Below are 5,913 nucleotides of genomic sequence, written 5' to 3' on the forward strand. Positions count from 1 at the left end.
TTGAAATGGGTGTTGAATAAATGTTTTATACAAGTTTTAAACTGTATATGTATTTTATGTACAAATATGTTGGGTAAAACATGGGTAGATGAAATATTTGATGTGTTTTAAAATGATGAAAGGCCTCGATATTGTTGTTGTTTCAGTCATCTAGCGGAGTATAGATGACGACCACAGACTTTTCTAGACAATCCAGTGGAACGCTAGCAGGCTTGCAACTTGTAGGTGTTTGTGAACTTAATGTTCAATTGTATACTCCATCCCCCACATGGTTGCCTTATTTGACATAAATTGCTGAGGAATCCCTAAAGCAATGTTGTCACCCCGATGAAAATCCTTAGACTAGGTCCCTTATGATAGGTGTTTAGGGACGTAAAGTAAGGATAACGGTAACGGGTAATCAGGGTTATTGTTGGTTAGTGAAATTAATAAATTTATTTTTGGTGGATGAATTTAATAAATTTATTATTATTTGTGGGTTGAAAACCCTATATGCTCACCAGGCTCCCAAGCATAGTTGGATGATGACGAGGGATTTTGGGATTATAGGCCAGTTGTTGTAAATAACTATTGTAAGGCTTATAATATATTGTTTATGCTTTTGGTCTGTATCGGAACATGACATCCCGAGGTTTTGGGAACAAATTTCGCAACATCTTTTGGAGGATTACTCTGATTTTATTTTAAAAGCATAAACTAAATCAATCTTTTCTGGCCGAGAAATTTGGGGATGTCACAGTTGGTATCAAAGCATTAGTTTAAGCGAACTAGGAATTTGTAGGATTTCTAGACTTAAACTTAGAATGCTAAGTGATGATCGTGAGATGAGTGTCTACCATATTTTAGACACAAGAACTAGTATATTTTAGGAAAGATGCCTAAAATACTTTTATGTGCTAAATGCTATATGTTTCCCGTATATGCCATTATTTTTTCGGATCTATGGTCTGTTGCGGACCAGATCTGGAAACCTTATGTGTATAGGATTCTAGGCGTATGATTACGATATTAGAACTAGCATGTAACGTTTCGGAGTGATAAGGAGAATTTAAAAATCTATCATGAATAAAGATCTAAATTCACCTTATTTGGTATATAGATTATAATGGAAAGAACTCAAAGTGGAGCTGGAAATGCAAATAGAAAGAAGTAAACTCAACCCCAAGTGATGGAACAGGTGCCTATAGTAGAAGTTGCACCATAACCAATTACAATGGCTGGAGTACAAGCCATGATTCGGGCTATGATGGCTGAACAAAGGGAAGAAACGAGGAAACTATTGCTGAACAACAGGAATGAACCTTCAATGCCTGTTGAACAACCTGAACTGAACGACGGACAGTCAGAAGAAGGGGACGATAGTAGGATTGTCGGTCAAGCGGAACCCCCAGTGGAAGAAAGGAATGACCTGGAAGGGAAAATCAACAGAGATGGGCGAATGTATAAGAATTTCTTGGGCGCCAAACCACCAAGTCTTTCCGGAAGTCCAAAACCTATAGAGATTATGGACTGGATCTCCGAAATGGAGATGGTATTTGAAAGTTGCAACTGTAGCGACAAGCAGAAAACTGTTTTTGCGGTCAGACAACTGAAGGCCAAAGTTTTAAGTTGGTGGAAGCTATTGGCAGACACGATGCCACTTGGAGAAGCCCTGAAAATGTCTTGGGAAATGTTCTTGGAGTAGTTAAAGATGCAATACTGCTCAGAGATAGATCTAATAGATCTAAATAATAAATTTCAGAACTTAAAGAACGGGAAAATGAGCATTAATGATTATGCTACTGCGCTTACCGAAAAGATGAAGTTATTTCCATACTTAGTGTCAACTGAACTCTCAAAAATTGAGAGGTTCGCAAACAGACTGCCAGCCGAATTTGGCCCAACGGTTAAGATGGCAGCTACTCTGAAGACAACAGTCTGAGCATCTAAAAATGTGGAAACCCAGTTAAAAGAAAGGGGTCAGGAGAGGACAGAGGTTGGTGAGAAAAGAAAGTTTGATGGATCTTCGAGGTCCAACAAGAAAAGTAAATTCTCAAAGTCTGATTCAAGAGGAAGAAGAGGCGAAGTGAAGTGGTGTGACAAGTGTAAGAAGAAACATGTTGGGAATGGTGGCGAGGAGGTCACTTGTTTTAAATGTGGGAAGACAGGGCACTACGCCAGTGAGTGCACAACCAACAAAAGGGTGTGCTATGGATGCCATGAAGAAGGGCACATTTTGAAGGATTGTCCGAAGAAGAAGGATGTAGAAAAGCCTAATCTCCCACCAAAACCAAAAGCCAGAGCTTTCCAAATGACATTGTAAGTCGCAAAGGAATCAGTGGATGTCGCTTCAGGTACCTTTCGTGTAAATGGGTTACCTGCCAATTTATTTTTTGATTCTGGAGAAAACTACTCCTTTATATCACATAAATTTGGTGAAAGACTAGCATTGCCTATAGAAAAACTTGATGATGCCCTAATTATAGAAGTTGCTAGTGGCAAATTCATACTTGTTAGCGATTGTATAAGGAATATCGTCATCAACGTGAACGAAAACAAATTCCTTGAGAAGTTGTTACCCATTAAGCTGAATGGTTTCGACATCGTTCTAGGAATGGATTGGCTTAGCGCCAATGATGCCGAAATACTGTGCAAGAAAAAGATAGTAAGGGTAAACCCGCCTGGAAAAGAGTCGTTTATGGTATACGGAGATAAGCGCAGAGTAAATTCTAGAATCATTTCCCTAATGAAAGCCAGAAAATGTTTATCTAAAGGATGCACCTCATACTTGGCATTCGTGATCGATGCTAAGAAGGAGAAAAAGGATGTGCAAAGTATACTAGTGGTGTATGAATATCCGGAAGTTTTTCCCGAAAATCTTGCTGGATTGCCCCCTGATAGACAAGTGGAGTTTAGAATAGACTTGTTACCAGGAACAACACCAATAGCAAAAGCACCATATCGATTAGTACCGACAGATATGAAGGAGCTCATGACGCAACTTCAGGAGTTGTTGGACAACGGTTTCATTAGACCTAGTTCATCACCCTGGGGAACTCCGGTGTTATTCGTCAAGAAGAAAGATAGGAGTATGAGAATATGCATAGATTACAGAGAGATGAACAAGGCAACAATAAAGAACAAGTACCCGTTGCCAAGGATTGATGACCTGTTCGATCAGCTACAAGGTTCGAGCTATTTCTGGAAGATCGATCTTAGGTCAGGATATCATCATCTAAAGGTAAGAGAGCAGGATATTGAGAAAACTGCATTCAGAACAAGACATGGTGAAAGAACCCCTTTCTCACTCGACACATTGTTACTCCAAAACATGCTACAGGCATATTCATAAAACAATATTTTACATTGATAGTTTAATTACAAAAGACTGGATACAAACCGACTAAGTTTTAGTATATTACATAACTACCCAGGATATTATAATTTTATACAAACGTAAATCCAAGTACAAAAGTAATAGTATAAACTATTATAAATCTTCCAAAAGTATATGACTATATTGGATGCTTATTACCTGCAACTGTTAAACACTGAGAGGGGTAAGCGGTGACGCTTAGTGAGTTCGATAATGGATAAAATATAACGTTATGCCATATATATATATATATATATATATATATATATATATATATATATATATATATATATATATATATATATATATATATATATATATATATATATATATATATATATATCAATATGACAGAAGCAAAGGGGAACAAAGAACAACAAAGGCAGATGAGTATCATATGACATGCTTTCCATATCAACGAATAATCTGATTAAAATATTTACAATCAATGATACATAACAATTTCAATACTTGCTATACATCAATAATACTTTTGCCCATATGGCATGGAAGAATAAACGATTTCTGAATATACATTTTTAGTAAACATTTTGGTAGATTTTGCAGGCTTTTAGCCCTATCTAACCTTTTGCCAATGTCATAATGGTAGAATTCATTCTCTTACGAGACATGCTCTACACGGCCAGAGCCTACATACCAATACCACTGTGATACTAGTCCTTTCACTGATCACATGGTCAAAGGCATAACCCTGTTAGTATACAAGTAATGCTTTACATAGGCAAAGGTATAAAACCAGAATAACACAAGAAAGCACATTGAACATATAACACATAACATACAATTGTTTCTATATATTGAACTCACCGTGAAATAATCGAATGATAAATGCTTATTTGGGAAGCACTTCATTTCTATATATGACTTTCTTTGATGAAACTGGGGATTTTAGTTGAAAATCGGGCCTTGCGCGGGCAGAGTTTCAACTTGACAAACTCTTTTTCTTGGAGACTTCGGGGATCCGGGCTTGCTTCGGGTGCTAGGGGTGTTCCCGAGGCTTTGGGGGGTATAGGATAGGCTAAAAGTGGTATAGAGAGTGAAAGAGAACAAGTTTTGTAAACAAAAATCTGGAGGTCTTGCTTGCTATTTATAGGAGGCTGATGCCTCGTATTACGCTGGGTGTAATATTCTGGTACGCGGGGCGTACTACCTTGCAAGCCACTACGTTGGGCGTACCTCGTTACGTTGGGCGTACGAAGGAATCATCTCGGACGCGGCAAGTATATGATACATGGCACTCATGCGAAGGAGTAGGGAGGGTGACAGGTTCCGGATCTCTTATACAAGTACGTTTGGCGTACTCATGTGTGCGGGGCGTACTTTGATTTATCAAACTTCAAAAAATTGTAACTTTCGCATACAAGCTCCGTTTTTTATGTTCTTTATATTCACGCGTAGGTGAGATTATACTCTACAACTTTCGTTTAGACACCATCAGCTAATTTTGACTTTATTTTTAATGTTATATTTTTAACGGGCCAGAACAGGAAAAGTCTGTTAAAAATTCATAACTTCTTCATCCAACGTCTGTTTTCATCTGTCTTTTTACTGTTGTACTACTATTGATGAGATCTTTGATTCTCGTTTAGGTTGTATCGGCTAAAAATCACTCGATCTTTATTTCGAGTTTCGGGCTGTGTACTGCTATGCCGATTCTTAGAAAAATCATAACTTCCTCATACGAAGTCAGATGTGGTCGATCTTTTTATGAAATCTTGGTTTAACGAATAATAAGACTTTCATTTAGATCAAGTAAGCTAAAAATTAGTTTATAGTAAACTCACTTGACAAGCACCAACTCCACTTCTTTATTACATACATTAATTGTTCTCTCGTTTATAATCTTTTCGGGCTTTTGCACATATCTTAATTTATTATCTAGTTTCACCTTGGATAACGGGACCATTTCATCATATATGCTTAAACATTTATACAGATAACTTACATGAAACAAATCATGAATACCTGCCAAATCTTCCGGTAATTGCAAGCGGTATGCTTGCTTACCAATTTTCTGGATGATTTTTGAAAGGACCAACAAATCTAGGACTCAATTTTCCTTTCTTCCCAAATCGCATAATGCCTTTTCATGGGGATACCTTCAGCATTACAAATTCATCCACCTAGAGTTCTATAGACCGTCTTCTCTTTTCTGCATAGGACTTCCGTCGATCCTGGGTCGCTTTCATTCTTTCTCGTATAATTTGAGACTTATCAATGGTGTCTTGAATCATTTCAGGACCACCAAGAACTTTCTGTCTTACATCACGTCAACATAATGGAGTACGACACCTACGCCCATATACTGCTTCATATACCTTCAGTATATTTCCTACTGTTTGGATTGTTATCTCCGTCTGACAATCTGTCTGGGGATAATAAGTTTTGCTGAGAGTGACACGAGATCTCAATTCACATTGCATACTTGCCCAAGAATGAGAAGTGAAGCTACTATCACGATCGGAAGTAATCTTTAGCGGTACACTATGTCTCGCAACAGTTTCATCTAAGTATACTTGTGTGTATTTCTCCATTGG

Source organism: Lactuca virosa, chromosome 9, assembly GCF_052849685.1.
Source record: "Lactuca virosa cultivar CGN04683 chromosome 9, Lactuca_virosa_CGN04683_v6, whole genome shotgun sequence".
Taxonomy (NCBI): domain Eukaryota; kingdom Viridiplantae; phylum Streptophyta; class Magnoliopsida; order Asterales; family Asteraceae; genus Lactuca; species Lactuca virosa.